This window comes from Empidonax traillii, unplaced genomic scaffold (assembly GCF_003031625.1).
Source record: "Empidonax traillii isolate 1590-97213 ecotype Southwest subspecies unplaced genomic scaffold, ASM303162v1 scaffold338:size1951571, whole genome shotgun sequence".
Lineage (NCBI taxonomy): Eukaryota > Metazoa > Chordata > Aves > Passeriformes > Tyrannidae > Empidonax > Empidonax traillii.
The window spans coordinates 1,186,771-1,203,926 of NW_020955531.1; the positions used below are offsets into that span (position 1 = coordinate 1,186,771).

At 45.9% G+C, this 17,156-nt stretch overlaps 1 protein-coding gene across 1 annotated transcript in view; it reads right to left on the reverse strand.

Annotated features, from left to right (window-relative positions):
• The window catches only part of HIC2 (HIC ZBTB transcriptional repressor 2), a 71,990-nt gene extending 56,628 nt beyond the window's left edge, over positions 1 to 15,362 (reverse strand). The window contains exon 1 of the mRNA XM_027892091.1: positions 15,046 to 15,362. The gene's annotated coding sequence lies outside the window, so the exon portion shown is untranslated. The remainder of the gene's footprint in view (positions 1 to 15,045) is intronic.
• Positions 15,363 to 17,156: the final 1,794 nt, after the last annotated feature.

Consider the following 17,156-nt stretch of genomic DNA (forward strand, 5'->3'; position numbering starts at 1 on the left):
CTAGATTACCCAAATGTACTATGCTCAGGGCTACATCAGACCACCACTTGGAAGATCCAGTTAGTGCTACACACAGCTGCCAAATTGCTGAGCCAAATTTCACACAGGGATCACACACAACAACTGTGGCAGTTGATGTTTGTTTCACTTTGCCGTTCAAGGAGGTACTTTTGGATTACTAATATCTTGTATGACTTGGGTGCTGGCTAATTCAGAGATAATTTTATTGTATCACGACAGGCAGTTGTCAGCTGGATCCTGTGCCCTCAGCACACGTGTCTAAGTCTCTCTGATCTGGAAATTTAGGTGTCCCACCCAGAGCTAGGATCCTGCCCACATTTATTTCAGCACTTCTTGGAAAAAGAAAGAAAGGGAGGAAATAAGAAGGAAGCCCAAAACCACAACACAAATTTGCCACTTAAACTTACTGACAGAACTGACCTGCAAACTACACGACAGTAACAGAGAATTATGATATTCACACATTCTCACAGTATTCCTTCAGGTATAGTATAGTATATTTCCTTAATACAAACCACTTTGGAGTGACAGTCAATGAAATACATTAAATACAAATATTGGGTTAAGGATAAAAATGTGGTTCCTACCTATGGGCTTGTAAAGGAAAAGTCAGCAGAGCCTTACTCTTCTTGTAGGTAAATTCTGAAGTTTCATCCCCTTGTTCACAAGCCAGGCAGAATAAAAATATCCACCTACACTAAACCAAAGGGAGCCACTCGTAACCCAGACACGACCACAACAGACATTCTCGACAGTCCTTGGCTTAATAGAACACTGCTTTGTGGTTATACCCACCACTAGGATTTCATCTTGCAAGTTCTAGCACGTTTAATTTATTCCAGGTCATACATCAAATATAATATTAAAATTTGAGATGGCATTTGAGATTGAGACTTTCTTTTGCAGTTCGAGTAGAGAGAACATGGTTGAGACTGCGGGTGCTTGAGCATATTAATACCTAAACACAAACCTGCAGCCATCACTCAAGAAAAACAATTGGTCTTTAAGAGGGGAAAAAAGTTGTAAAAAGAATCAATTCTATTAAATAGCTCTATAAATCAATTCCACCAAAAATCAATGGGAAACTACATCCACAAGGTGCCAAGTAACTCCCACACATCAGGTGCAACTGTCCGTGACAGAGGCCACGCAGCAGCTCTGCCTGCCGGGAATCCAGGCAGCCAAGGACTCAAGTGTGGACCTGGCATTGCCCACACTGCCCTCCCACTCCCAGGGGCCGTGCAAACACAGCAGCGGGCAAGTCCCTCGTAAAAATCAGCGGACAAAAACTCAGGTTTCCTGTTAGAGCCAGGTGTCCTACATGCCCAGGTCTAAAATGAAGTGTTTGGGATTTTCCAGCAGGCTTTGTGCCACATCAGGTGGCCCCAAAAGGGGAGCTGGCTTATGCACAGATATGGGGAGGGTTGTAGGGGAACATTTGGGATGTGTGGCCCATGAGCCACCAGCACACAGTAAGTCACATACTGGTTAAACAAAGAACTTGTTTAAGCACAAGTTCATGAGTTTCACATTGTGTCAGTCTTGACAGTTCAGTGACTCCCCAGTGACTGTGCCAGGCCACTGCCCTCTCACTTTCAAAGTGCAGCTCAGTTGCATTTTCACATTTATAGGTGGTGGGTGCCCCTTCAGTGACTGGAGAAACCCTTGGGGCTTTCATTTTGTGCTGGCAGCTCTCAAATGACTTTAGAAACAACCCCCCCCAGGGCTTTTGTTCTGTGTGGCAGAGCAGAGAGGGCATGGAAGGCTCTGACTTTGTTAAAACCTGCAGAAAAATTCATGTCCTGTGTCTTCCCCTTCATGTGCTCCACGTGTGCTGTCATGTCTCTGGGCCACTGTAGACACACACTAAGAAATTCAGACCTAGCATTTGTGCAACAGAAAAACTTGATGAGTTGGCCTCTGCTATTCAGCACTAAGTACCAAACCCCATTTTTTCCTGTTGTAACCAAATGTCAAGAGTAACTGAGTTCAGTTATTGCACACAGAAACACTCATGTCTAGTACGAGTCACCTATATTTAAAATAGAGAAAGAGTGCATGGATATGTACAGCAAATAATGAACAATTCAATGAGAAGGCTCAGGACTGTCCGTGGCAGGGAATGAGACAATCTACTGCTTCTCTCCAAGGCTCTGTGACCCAACTGCAGGAGGGATCTGATCTGCAAATTGCATCTTTTAGCAATCAGCGCCCTCAACTTACTGAATTCAGGGGGATTTGAGAGCAGTTGATATCAAACCTTTCATCAGTCACAAGTTTCCCCTAGACATAAGGACATGCAGTTCTGGAAAGGAAGACTTTGACATAAGCTGGAGGTTTGATGTCAAGAATAAGTGGGAATTGCACAATCAGAAGCTTCAATCTAACCACTGGTATCTGGCAAGACAAAGCAGCAACACATTCAAGTTTGTCTCTTTTGGAATATTCTTTAAAACTTTATCATATGATTCTTCTGCTCCAGAAGAATTAATCGAATATTAAAAATTATACTAAGGGATGCTGAAGGATGTTCTCAGTAGAACAGCCAGATTTTCCTGCAATTAAGAGTGAATGTTCTTCATTTTGCAGTGATACTTTATTTACTGGGATCTCAGTTTCATACAAGTCAGGAAAAAAAAAAAAATTTTTGCCAAGTGGCCTTCAGGTATTATAATGGGAAGGGTGTTTGCAGAGAGTTTTGAAACACAGATCCTGTTCTAAAGAGAGTCTCCATGCACAGACAGATGCCACACCAGCACTTGCATGGATGTAACCCCAAACTATTTGGTGGCTCTCTGAAGGTTCTGCAGTAGCTCAGAGAGAAGAAATTACTGTTACGTTGATGAAGGACAGCCCAAAACACGGTGCAAAGTTTGTGTGGAAGGAGAGAGGGAAAACAGAAAGGAATAAGACCCAGCTCAGGGAATGAAGAGATTACAGTGATACAGCAAATATGTAGGAATGGTTGGAAAAAGCAAGTGTGTGCACAACTGAGAACTCTGGAGGGAGCAAAGAATCCCCCAGGTTAGACAACCAAAGCATAAATTGCAATAAGCAGACATTATGAACTAAGAGTTGAAGTCAGCACAGAGACCTAAAGTGTCAAGTTGCATTTAAAGACTATCATAGTTAAAAGCATTCACCAAATTGCATAATAGACAAATGAAATTAATTGAAAGAGTAATCTGTGGAAATAGACTCAGAGAGAGGATTGTAAGGATTTTTTTTTTTTTTAAATCCTGCTCCCAAACTCTTTTATACTCAAGGAAAAAAAAATCTTAAATCCCATTTCCTGCCACTGTAGGGCTAAAAACTTAAAACCATATTTCATAGCAGTTAACGTGAAACAGGATTACTGTGCCGACTTGTTCTTAAAGAGCAAATACATTTTAAAAACTAGATTTGGAAGGAGGTATATTTCTTTCTGACAAATCCTTTGACAAGAAGCAGGATGGAGAAAACATATTTTCCTCTGTGACTTCTGGGGATGAACGGAATTTAAAAGTTGTTGCCCTCAGTAGAATTGATGTACTCTTCCAATTGGACTTCTTTGGTTCAGTCATTCACTGACTTAATATGAATAATCGTGCTTTTCTCCCCTACTCAGATGAAGTACTTGCACTCTTCTCAATGAAGGCAAAAGAAATTCTTTGTTACCATTAAGTTTAAAACAAGCCAGGAAGGTCTTAGGAAGAAGATCCAATGACCCATCGGAAGGAATAACTTTTTAATGCCAGCCAGGGAGCTGCCTCCTGAAAAAAGAAAGATTCAAACCCCTGCCCAGGCAGACACGCCAGCCCTCTCTGACACGGCAGTGCCACAGTCTGTGAGGGACTTCCCTGTGTCAAAGCCTTTTGCACAGAGAACACTTGGGCAGCAAGCGTGCGACACATCCAGCGAGACTCCTCATGTCTTGCCCGTTTTCTCTTGAGCCTCTGAACTGTGACCTCAAAACAAATGAATCTGAGAAGAAAATACATTAATCAGGCATTCAGTCAGCCAGACTCGGGATTTTTAAAGCAGGGATCTGAATCAGCTCTCTCACCTCCCACTTCTTTCCTGATACAATTAGTCAGCATCTGCCCCGGCAGCCAACCCGCTGCCTCTCGGAAGGGGGGGACAAGCAGCTGCAACTCCCTTGCCCACTGCTACCTCCTGCCAGGCTGCAGAAAGGTGGAGAACAGCCCACTGAATTCATCTGGTGAAGGTTAGCATCCCTCCCCTGTGCTCAGGGGAGCGAGAGGAGCTGAGAACAGCTACCACTCACAGCCCCTTTGATTCCTTGCTCCAGCCCAAGTGCGGGTTCAGACGTGTCCCAGCCACACCTCTCCCCACCTTGGGCCAAGGCCATGCCAGCTCTACACACCTGTTGGAGGCTTCCCCACATTTTAAGGGAATCCCCAGAAGGGGATTTGCAGGTGCTCTGCTCCCTTCAAAGAGTTCAGGCAACAAATCAGCCTGGGAAATTGGACCCACAGCATTCGCTGTGGCCCTCTGACCTTTTCCGAAGTGTTCTCAGCCCACCAGGCTGGCGGGAGCTGAGAGTTTTGAAAGAAGCATGTGCTTTTAAAATCCAGTTGAATTTTTGCTAGGGAAACTTTACAAAGGCATCATTAGGGTATCCACAGGAGTTTTGCAATTTTAGGTTGCAGGTGATTACAGCAAATAAACAGGTGTGCAAGTCAGGGTCGGAAGCGGGCTTACAGCCCACCCCACCAGGCCCTTGGAAAATAAATAAACCCCCCCAAGCAGTTCTGTTTTACCCAACAGCTCTAAGGCTCCAGCCCCACTCCTAAGGTTTGATTGTGCAAGCTCTTACTCCAGCAGTCACACCGAGTTCAAGCAAAGTGCCTGAGTAAGCATTTGCAGAATCTGACCCCCCCAGCCAGTTATCTGTACGGCACCTATTTGTGCCTTGCATTGCAAGCTCTTTAGCCAGGGACATGGGCTGGGAGTATATTGTCTGCTGCAATGTACTTTATCTCCATTTATAGCATTAAATCTAATTTTTAGTGCCAAGTGCAGCATTACCCTTACAATGACATCTATTAAAGACAGTTTTCCTTGAAGACTCTGGTTTGACCAACAACCAGTTTGCACTGTTCATTTTTTTTTATTTTACTGCAAAACCACCATGTTCATACTACCTCTCCACTTCTTTAATTTCAAGTATTTTCTTAAAAAACAGTATGACAGGCACTGAATTACAGAAATCCCACATCCTGGCATTACACTGACTTCATTTGAGATGATGCCATCCTTCCTTCCCTGAAGATTTAAAAAACTAGGAACTTTAAATAAATTTCAAACAGCAAACTCAACTGCTTAGTCTCCAGTAATGTGTTAGTTTAGCAGAGGCAGACTTGCTTTCCCCATGCCATCAGCAGCACTCCTGATGGGCACTCAGCTCCTTCCCCCCTCCCAAGGCACAGAAGAGGAGGGCTGGGACAGCAGCATGGCACAGCATGGAGCAGTTCTTATGGAAAAAAAATCTGCAAGTTCCCCTGAAATGCTGCGTCCTGCATGCCTCAAAGGACAGCTGCTACCTTCTCACTTACAAAAACGTGACCCCAGCCAGTCAATCTACAGCACTAATGCTGGCAGATACCCTCCCACTCATCACTTTTGATGGTCAAAGCCATTGTAATGAAGAAGCTTCCCCTCCACCTCAGAAGGGGATGTGCTTTGCTTTTGCTCCAGGAAGGTTTAGGGAGGGTGCTTTGGGTTTTTGAGGTTTTGGTGAAGGTACAACCCAAGCTGTTTTAGATAAACACAGAGGTAGCATGAGTCCATGTGTAACCACAGAGGAAGCAAGCACAAATAGGCAAATGTTCTGAATAATGGCAGTAGATGCACATGGAAACTTGCTTGGACTCACCTGGACTCCTTTCCCCCTTTCTTGTCCAACCAGTTACGGGATGGGGCACATCCCAGGCCTTTGGCGTATGGTATTAGATGCTCTGGGCATTAGTAGAAAACTACTGATAAGTCTTTTGAAATGGTATAGCTGGTATCATGTAACCAAGTCCCTGTTGATATGAACCCTCAAAATTTGGAAGGGAGAAGGTGATTTTATTTCCTACAAGCGAAAGACAGAAACTGAAGTGCTTAATCAGTTATTTGTGCGAACTGGGAGAGGAAGTTGCTTTGTCGGGCTGTGGCCACAGCTTCTGCTCTGTTAGGGAAGAACCCGTGGGCACCTTTTGGAAAGTCATATAAACATCTCAGAAAAGGTTACATGAAGATGCCAGAGGCACAGCTGTAAGTCACAGATTACTAACTATGAAAGCATTTTGAGATCTTTGGCTGGAAGGGATCTCTTTTCTGGATAGGCAGATATTTTAATTCCATAATCCAGTGATCACTGTTCTAGTAGTACCCTTAAAATATTTTTTCCTTCCCTGACTGTCCCCTGTTGTTAGTTACACCTCCATGCAGCTTTTAAATAACTGCACAATTTCCAGTACTACAGCTCTGTCAAATATACTGGTTTTCTCTGCCTTTGGTTCCACTTGCAAAGACACTGAATTATTAGTACAGCATTCAGCTCAAAATCCTCCTGCACGATTAACAGGGTGAAATATTAGACAATGGGAACTACTGCTGTTATTTACTGTTCGTTAAATGCTAATGGAAATTCAGCCCATCCTCAAAATATCATGGCCTTACGCAGGCAGAGGTAGAGAGGTACAGACAGATCAAATGGTTTTTCCAGATTCAAACAATAAATCAGAGGCAAGCTAATTCTCACACTCAGCTCTTTGTTTTAGGCACCAAAACAGAGACTGTCAGAGTGAAGCTGATGGTCCTCTCTCCACACTCAGGTCACTCTTTCTCTCGCTCAGGAGCTGAGGAATATCAATATGGCAATTAAATCCATCATTTACAAGTAGCAACCAGAAACTGGGAGACCCAGCCTGACTGGAATAAGCCAGCTGACTGCAGCTACTGAAAAGAGGTCCACACTTGGGGAAATACTCAAGACATTCCTTCTCCAAGGCACCACCCATAATAACAGGCCAACAGTCTCAAACACCTCTGCATCTTGGATGGATACGCAGAACCGCATACATTAAACTGCTTTTCTTGGAGCTCATTGCAGAATGCTGCCAGCTTGTAAACAGCAGAGTCAGTTTTGCTGCCAACACAATTTTTACCTAGAGCAAACGGAAGTGCTTTTCCAAGAATTTCCAAGACTGTTGCGTCACGCCGAGCACTGGCATTGCACCACACAACCCGGGGAGGGGAGACACAAATACAAGCTGCTGCTCGGCACACCCTGAGAGGGATTATTTAGAGGTATTTCTTTATTTCCAGGAAGAGACTCTCAGTGCAAAACAGACCTTCCAAAAAGTCCCCTGTTCACTGCAGGGGAGTACAGTCTCGTTAATACTTTCAGTGCTGTAGCAAAAAGTGAATATTTTTTATAGCCGGCACGTTTCAATTTTCCTTACACTTTTGAAAGCCTCGTTTGATAAAGTACAGTGGAGACTAAGAAATGTAGCATTTCTGAAGGACTGGAGAGCAATCTTCTCTAGCCTCCTTCCCCCACTGTGGCTTTCACATAATCCTTTGGCAACTTTACCATTCTGAAGCTTTATTAGAATTATGTGTATGATGACAGCATTTACAGGCTGTTGCTAAGGTCAGGGTCCCATTATGCAAACTTTTAAATATGATGAGCATTTATAAGATAAATATACGAGACAAACCAAGGACATTGTATTCTCCATACTTTAAAGATGAAGAAAACTGAAGTTGCCCAACTTCCTTCATGACCATAGCATGGAAAAATTAAACCAGGGATAGAAGCAGAGCTCCTTAGAGCACAAGCTTACCCCGAAGAATCAACTGTGGGCAAACATTCAACCACTGCACCAATTTATAAAAGTAAATGCTTATAACCAAGTTTTCTGGGTAAAACTTTTCAAGTCATAATTTACATCACTTTTAAAACACACTCAGCCAAACACCAGTCCGCTGACATCTGAAGAATTACACTATGACTCTCACTCTCATGCCAGAATTCCCATTATTGAGCATTTTGGTGTTATGGTTCTGGAAATGGACACTTCATAGCTGTGGACACAGATTTATAGTTTTTAGTGGATTCCCTGCCATCTACAACTTTGGTAGATATTTTCCCTGCTTAGAAGGACATCCACGTTTTTCTTTGAAGACTGGGCATAATCATGTCACTAATATCGCATTGTCAAAGAACATGTGAACCGCCTAGAAAAGAACAAAGAGCTTTTTCAAGGACTTGAGAAGTTTAAGCAAAAAGTTCCACGTGAGGACCATTCTGGATACTTTGTAAAGGTAAACAGAAACAAGGAAAAACAAAGCATCTCATCCTTCCAGGGGTAGGGGAAATAAAAACAGCACAAGTCTCACTGTACACTGGGATAATTTCAAACCTTCTTTTAAATGGTCTTGTTTAAGTCAGTCTTCAGTTGCATGTGTTTGCTAGTGAAGTTTTGAGGAAAATCAGTCCCTAAACAGAGAAAACCACTACTTTCTTATTTCATCCATTCTGGGCAGTTCACTAAACCTTCACATCAGAGAGGCTGTTTTTTTCAGTTTTAGTTCAATAACCAGTTCTTTCAGACTGCAGAAAGCAATTGAGATTTGAGGAGAGGCAGAAGGACAGGAAAGCCTACTGCCCTCCAAATCAAAACTAGGTGTTGGAGACTAGTATCTGCTAGTTCCAAACTCAGAAAAGAGCAACATAACTAAAAAACAATCTGTTCCCTTTTGCTCTAAGAACACTTCCTTTGCTTTGCATTTAAACTGGAGCTGAATAAAAATCACAGAATAAGTCACATAGGACCTCAGGAGGTCATCAGAAAGTATTTTGATAAGAAAGTATTTTCTAAATATTTTTACTTAACACTTCAAAATATTCAGGTTTAGTATTTCATTGAATTTAATGCTATATAAGAAGTTGCTTGAGCCACTTCTCAGAAAAAATAAGCCAGTAAATTACTTTTGGTTTTGATTTGCATGTTAGATCATAGCCTGAATGTGTTAAACCGTGCTTAAGAGAAAATAACATCAAATTTACTTTAAAGTTATTTTTAGTTGCACATCAACATGTTTTAATGGGTACAAACCAGCGACATCCAGTCTTTCTGCTGGAGAGTAACTACCACATAGACAAACAAGCAAGCTTTAAAATCAGGTTTCTTGTCGGCTGACTTCAATCCTCAGTTAAAACTGGCAATGCAAACTACTCTATTCTGTTCTTTATCGAACAAGAGAAAAGATTTCCAAACTGTCAAACTGGCTGGTGGCATCTTGACAGCAGATGGGAATGCAGTAAGAGCAGTCCTACATGGCAGTGCCTTTATGTGACTCCTGGAAAACTGAATCCCCTCACTGAATGGTTCTTTATACAATGAGAAATGAGCACACGTTTAGGGGAAGGAATCTGCTGTACACCCGTGTCATCTTAAACCAGTCCAGGAATGAATGGGACTAGCCCAGCATGAAGAGCAGAGTCAGGCTGTTTACCATGAGGCCTCTCCCCAGTCAGTCCATCTTGTATCCTTTTTAAACTCATGGCAAAAAACTGATTTGAAGACAGTTTTATCTTGCACAGTGTTTGGTTCAGTGGGGGAAGGGAGTGGATAGAGCAAACTGATGTATTATGGAAAGCCATCCCCTTCTCCCTTACCCAGGGGACTGAAGGACAGCAAATGCCTCAGGCCAGTGTACTGACATGAAATGCTTACTACCTCCCATCCAGAACCTGGGCAAGGACAACACTGGCAAGTTTTTCCATCCAGTGTCTAAAGCTGGAAGATCAAGAGGGGGTTGTTCCTAGCTCCTGCATAGATCTCTCAGAACATTCAGCAACAGAAGCAAGAAGTTCACTCTGTTTTCAGGGCTACTCTTACTGTGAGAGTTCCCTGATGACACTTTTGAGCAACAAACTAACTCCTTGCACTTCTCTAAACAATTTTAACTGCCAGCTGAAGACTCAGACCCTTCCTCTCCCAGCTTAGCTGTTAGTGCATGTGTCTTCTGACACTTTCTGCAGCCAAGCTCAGCAGTTTGTCTTTTCTCTGTTACCAAGAGAGCAAGTGAAGGAACCCCACAACGGGTCCATTTCCGAATGCCTGCTTGAGGTTTTCAGTTTAAAAGATCACTTTTTAGCCCCTTCAAATCCTCAGGGTGCACATCCGAAAATGTGATCTAATACAGATGTAATCCTGGATAAAGTACATTCCCCACCCCTTTCCATTAAGCAAAATCAGTAACCAGAATCCCTGTTTAGGATTTGTGATTACAAGGATCACCCTCTGCCCTGCCCTGGTCAAACAATACGGGCTCCAGGAAAGCATGAGAGCCGTCATTTCAATAACGCAAACCCCTGTCGCTTCCACTCCAGAACAGCTGACTTGGAGTGCATGGGAGGCTGTGCTTATTAAGAAAATGAGAAATCTGATATATAGAAAGAAAACACTATGTGAGGATTAATCCTGGATTGCAGTTTGTGGCCAGCACTGGGCCGTCATCCAAACACAGATGAAAAAGAACAAAATTTCTCCCACCTGTCACTTACAGCAGGTACAGCTATTGCAGTGTTGTAGACTTCTCCTTTACAGCTATTGTAACAACTCATTTTGTACCAGCTTAAAATTCAGGATTAACCTCACTGTTTCATTTCTTCCTTGTTTTGTGGGAGCCAGCACTGGAGGGTGAATTTTCTTTCCAGGAATTACAAACAAGAAGCATGAGTAACTTACAAGTTTGGACAGCTAGCACAATACACATACACTTCAAGGAAAGAAACCCAGCTTAAAACTGGCATCCTGTTGGAACCTGGAGATGCTAACTGAACAAGAAAATACGACTCTCAGGAACATCTTTTTAACGTTGTTTCTGCTGCTTTTGGGAGAACTAAGCACACTGTCACTGCTGATTAAAAGAGACTCGAGCGAACCAATGCAGCTTCTTCACCAATGAGCTACTGCACAGCAGAGTGAAATCCCCATTGCAATGCATTGTCCTTGCTCCTGATATTACAGCAAGACAAAAACCAATTTAAGCAGCTCTAGTTGCTCAATCACTGGTAGTGTGATCATCACCAAACCAAAGGAGAAGTCATCTTTATTTTTTAAAATATATTCTCCTGCTTACGGTTGGGTTGACACTCTGTTGTTGCAATCCCACAGCTGAGCCCTGTTAATTTTTCTCCAAGCCCAGCAGGGAAGGCATGTCTGCTGATGCTGAAATGGTCCCTTCCCATTGAGCTTCGCCTGTCACAATACAGCCAATATAACGGCTATGTCACAAATGTGATTTTGCTTTCTCCTGCTCCAACACCACATTTGCTGCAGGCTGAAATGCCGCTTTGTGGCACCGTTCTTCCCCAGCTGTTGTCAGAAGCTGCAGTTTCGCTCGTACGCTTTATCAGTCAGATTTGGTTTGGGGATGGGAAACTTGGGTTTCTGTAGAGAAAACATGACAACCCCATCCTACCAGTACCTCTGCCTGTCAACGCACGATATGCTCACCAGGCTGGATGAGAGGGTTAAATGCTGCAGTCAGCACAAACAGGAGTTCTGATACGAAGGCAAATGCACCTCGGTTTTCAAACATTATCCCAGTTCCCTACATCTGTCATCAAAGAGGGCAGCAGGAGCTCAAAGAATAGCCATGTACTATTTTCTGCAAGGTCAAAGGAATTCACAACATACAGTTTATGTTTGACAGTTCTTAATTACTATGGACTGTAAAGATGCTGGAAAACGGGAACCCTCATTGCAAGATCTGCTGTTCACAACTTCAAATGTCATGCTGTGACCACCAATTTTGGGCTGCGGTGGCTGTTTTACAGAGTTTAAATCCATCACACAGCCAAACTGCTTAGCATTAGGTTGTGTTCTAGTTATTTTAAACAACTAATCAAAACAAACTGAACATGTACCCTCCTGGAATCAGGCCTCTCACCTTCTCTTTCTCTCCTCTCTCCCCCCACCCCTTGTCACACATCGGCTTCTGCCAAACAATTCAGCACTGACACTACAGCACATCACGTGATACCAAGTGCTTCAAGCATCTTGCAATACTTATTACTATCTACACATCCATAAGTCATTCTGCCCAGCAACGTATGTGAATACTAACGTGAGATGTTTCTTTATGCATTAAAGATTTAGAGCTCTCGCGGATTCTTGGAAGAAGCTTTTCCACCAAACACTGAAAAATCATCCCTTTTATGTACGTGCGTCTCATCTGCATTTCACGTAGATTAGGAAGCATGACATAGGGAAAACCTGCCATATCCTCGGATTCTCCCATTCCTCCTGCTTACACTCCTGTGGCCACACAAGTCTGTCGTGATTAAGCAATGGATTTTAGACGCCAGAGAATAAGGCACTTATACGGGGTGTCCCTTCCCGTGTTAGAATGGAAAGTAACAAATGTAAGAGGTTGCTTATTCTTAATGCTGATCTCCTCCAGAGCTAAAATGATATGTCAGTAGCAGGTGGCAAGTTTGAAGACGCCCCCCCTCCTCCTTTTTTTTTTTTTTTTTTTTTAATAAATATAACAAAGGGCACACAGATTTGACCTAATGGGTCAACCATCAAAAGTTAAACTGATTTAAATAATTAGACCTAGAATGTCAGGCACCACTGCAAATAATTGCTCCTAATGCTTTTAGGATTAGATTGCTAATGAAAAGGCGCAAAAAGGAGGCCACTTGCAGTTGTGGAAATAAGTCAATTTTCTTTCCATATGTCATTTTCCCCATGTAGATTTGCTGTGAAATCCTAAGGAGTCATTTACAGCTTTCTCTCCAGAGCCACTGTAGCATATTACAATAGTTCTGAGTCATAAAAAATAGTAATAAGTCATCTTGAAGTATTAGTTTTTCATACACTGTATTTATCAGGCACAGCAAACATCTGCTCATAGTTCTGACATTTTCCAATGAAAGTGACTATTGCATATTGTTTTCCCCTTTAATTTGTGGAAAAACATGGGAGCTATTCAAATATAAACAGCATTCCGCAACAAATTTAAACCAGTTTTGGTCAAAGGACAGTTCATTAGCAGAATGTAATTCTGATGCTCTTAACTGGTTTCTGGCTGTTCTCTCAGATTTATTCTAACAGCAAAGTTACATCCTGAGTGATTTCGGTAACTGTCTGCTAAAACACTTAGTTCCATATATAATTCATTAATTCTATGTAAAGGTGTATACACCCCCGCCCCACTCGCAGATACTAACGCCAAGTTACCCGCCAATGGACGCGCCGAGGCCACCCGAGTTCTCCAGGGCTGCGGACTTGGAAGCAGAAAGTTTCGAGTGCCCAGACCCCGGGTGAACATCCGCGCTCCGCGGGGCCGGGCGCGGTGTCCGGCGGGCGCGGAGCCCCCGGGAGGAGCGCGGCTGGCGGCCCCGATAACGGGGGGCGCGCCGAGAGCCGCCCGCCGCCGCCGTGCCCACTTCCACCTGGGACCCGGCCAAGCAGAAGTCAATAATTGACTTCCCCGCCGGCTCTCGCCCCGTATCGAAGGGGCCGGGCGCGGGCTGGGCGCAGCGGGCACCGCGGGGCTCCCCGGGCCGCGCACCGCGCAGGGGGCCGGCACGCTGCCTCCCCCGCCCCCACTCCCCCCGCCGGATTGGCTTTGCTTTTAAATGCAACCAGAAAAAAACACACACAAAAAGCCCGGCTCCCCCCGCCGCCGAGCTGGCACCGGCACCGGCGCGCCGGGGGATGCAGAGCCCGGTCCGGCTCCGCGGTGCCGCGCACCCGGACCGGGCAGCCGCGGGCAGCCACCAGCCCTCCCGGTTCCCTCAGTTGCGATGTCGAGCGCCTCGGTAGCAATATTGCCAGCCTGGACGTACTATTTAAATTTTTAAATTTTTTTTTTCAAACGGGGTGGACAGCTCTGCGCTGGCCGGCGCGGCCGGGGAACGCGCATTTCCTGCGGGGCACAAAGCCGGCGGGCAGGGTCCAGGGAGCCCCCGGCCGCGGGAGGGTGCGCGATCCTGCTCCGTCCATTGCGTCCGAGATGGGGCCATAACAAAAGCCAGAGACCCGCAGCGACGGGCAGAGCGAGCGGAGCCGGCGGGTCTTTCCCTCCCCGATCCCGAGCGACCGAGGGGGGCGGCGGGGAAGGGGGGAGCCAGGGCAAAAGTTCACCGCGGTCCCGGTAGGGCAGGGGGTGCTCGGTGGGGCTGGGGCCGGCGCCGGGGTTGGGGGATGCCGGCCTGGCTCGTCGCCTCGCAGCCCGGCGGATGGACCGCGGGGGGGAAAGGAGGGGATGCAAGTCCCGGGAGCCCCTTTCCTGCCCTCTCCTCCACAATGCGGCCAGATCTCCGGCACAAACACGCCCCCCGGCACCCCGGGGCTCCGCGCTATCCTTTCGGGGAAAAAATAAAATAAAATAAAATACGGCTCACTTGCAGGGGCGAGTGAGGATGGGGAGCGGGCGGCTGCTCCGGGGCTGCCTGCGCTCCCCGCCGCTCAGCCCCACGCCGGCCGGCCCCGGCGGGCAGCAGCTGCGGCCCCCCGCCCCGACCCCACCGCCGCCGGGGAAGGGGCAGCGCACACCCGGACACACACACGCACACACACACACACACACACACACAAATGGCACGGGAGGAGGGGAAAGTTTCCAGCCGCTTCAACCAAATAACCAGCATTTGCAACCCCTAGACAGGCACGGTGGCCGGCACAGCGATGCACGCCCCGGCCCCCGAAGCAACGGGGCAGCGGGCCGGGAGAGCGAGGGCAGAGGGCCCGGGGCACGGAGAGAGGGGGCACGGGGAACGATCTCAGGTTTTTTTCAATGAAAGTACCGCCGGTGCCGGGCACGGCTGATGCAGGGCAGGGAACAAGGGAATACCCCCGCCACCCCGGCGACTCTCCCGAGCGGACCCGTGCAGATGGGCAAAGCACCGGAGCTGCGAATAAAGAGCGGGGGAGCGGGGCTGGGCTGCACCGCGGAGCCCGGCAGCGCCCGGCCGCCCCGCGGGACCCGCGCCCCGCGCCGCGTTACCTTCTTATTGCATCTGGAGCAGCAGCTTTTCTTCCCCTTCCCCTCTCCTCCTCTCCCTCTCCTGTCCTCTCGGTTTATACCAGCCTGTTCCTCATCTCACAGCCTTCCTCCCAGCGCCATCTTGCAAGCTTGTGACGTTGGGAGCCGCTCACCCCTGACCCACATTTGAATAGAAGCCAAAATGAAAAAAAGAAGAGGAGAGAGAGAGGGAGAGAGGAGAGAAAGAGAGGGAAGAAGAAGAAAGAGCGGAACAAGGAGAGACAGGGAAAGCAGCAGCTAAGCAATTGCTGTGCCAGTGTGGAACAGCATCGGCTCCGCTCCCTTGCCAGCTAGTTTAGTAATAAGCAATTTCCTGCTGTTGCAATAAATGTTGCCGCGACGGGGCTGGGAAAGGGACAGGGAGCGGAGTAATTCCCACCGGGGGACCAAGGCTTCCCCCACGCCGAGCCGCCCCCCTTTCCCTGCCACCCACACCCCGAAACCCAGCCTGGAGCCCGACCACTGCTCCCGGCAACCCAAATACTGCTGCTCCCTCCCGGGTTCTGAGCAAGGAAAAAGACATTTGTTAAGATTATTTCACCCATCACTGATGAACTCTCAAGTGTGTGTTAGGAGAAATAATACAGTTTACAGCTTGTACATGTATTGGAATATGAAATGAGCCTTATACACAAATTTGTGGAACATCATGTATAGCACTATTTGCATATTAGCTTTTTGTCACTCCTGTCTATGTGTTAAGGACTGTCACTGCATTTTGCACCATCCAGGACACAGATACAGACATGGCCTTTGCACCCACAATATCTGTAGAATCTGAAGTTTTGTTTTGTGCATTTTTTTTACTTATTTACCTATTGGAAGCATATTGGGGGGAAAAGTTATTCGTGTTTGGCATCCCTGGTCCTGCAAGATTTCTGTGCATGCTTAATTTGAAGCACATCAGTAATCACACTGAGCAAGAAGGGCTATTTGGATGCTTGCACTAAACATGTGCCCAGCCTGCAAACTCAACCTATTATTTTGTAAAATGTTAAGTAAATTGATATCACCTTAATCTTACTAACTTGCCACAAAGTACGACTGTGCAGAAATCTGAATTACGCCTTTGTAGCACTTTCTTCCTTCAGTAGCTAATTAATCTGTAATAACAGGAGCAATGCGTCTAAACACTTTTATTGTAATCACACACAGGAGTAAATCCACTAGCCCGTGTAAGAATCACTGTATTAGCTGCAAGTGTGAGATGATATTTTCTTTCCTTCTGTACCCTGACAGCCACCAGAACCAAAACACTCTGTAGCCTGAGCAAGGTGATTCATTAGTGAAGCTGAGCCTACATTTAACACGTGCCTAATAATTCCCTAATAGCCACAACGCCAGCAACTCTCTCAGCCACTTCCTGTGCAGATCCCTGCAGTTTGCATGCACTTCAGCTGGATCCCAGCTGCAGCCTAAGCTCTCTGTCCCTGATAATATTTTCTAGTTGCTCATCCAGAGTTCAAAGTTTTTGCAGGAGATGGTTTCTTCAGCCTTACCAAAGTGGCTTGAGGAGCAAATAAAGATAAGGCAAATCACAACAGCCGTATCAGAAGGGTCTGGACTGGTGGTTTGTTCGCAGTACACCCAATAAAGAGCAGAACACTTTAACAGTGGTGAGAACAGCAAACCTGACTGTCAGCACAAGACCCAGTGAAGTAGATAAGGATCAATTCAAGACTCTTCCCCCACCAGGAAAGTTAATTTAAGTTTGGTGGTGCTGCTCTTTGCTGTATTTTAAAGCGAAGTGGCCTTGCAAATAGCCAGGGAGGTGTAGGTAGCCATTTGCTTCATGCTGTGCCAGAGGAATTGGTAGGCAAATACACAGAAGTCCTTGCACTGTCTTATCTAAACAGGGACAAAATGCATCACAGAGTTTTTTCAGGCAAGTTTAGACATTTGGGTTTAGAAAGACCTGCTTTTGTGAATCTTTGTGTGGCATCTCAAGACCTCAACAATGCCACCATCTGCCCTCATCTTCCTTCCGTTGAAGCTCCCCACCCCACAACAGTCTGTGTGCCCCTGCCAGTTCACAGACCAACATCTTAGTTCAAACCCACTTTCATCAGACA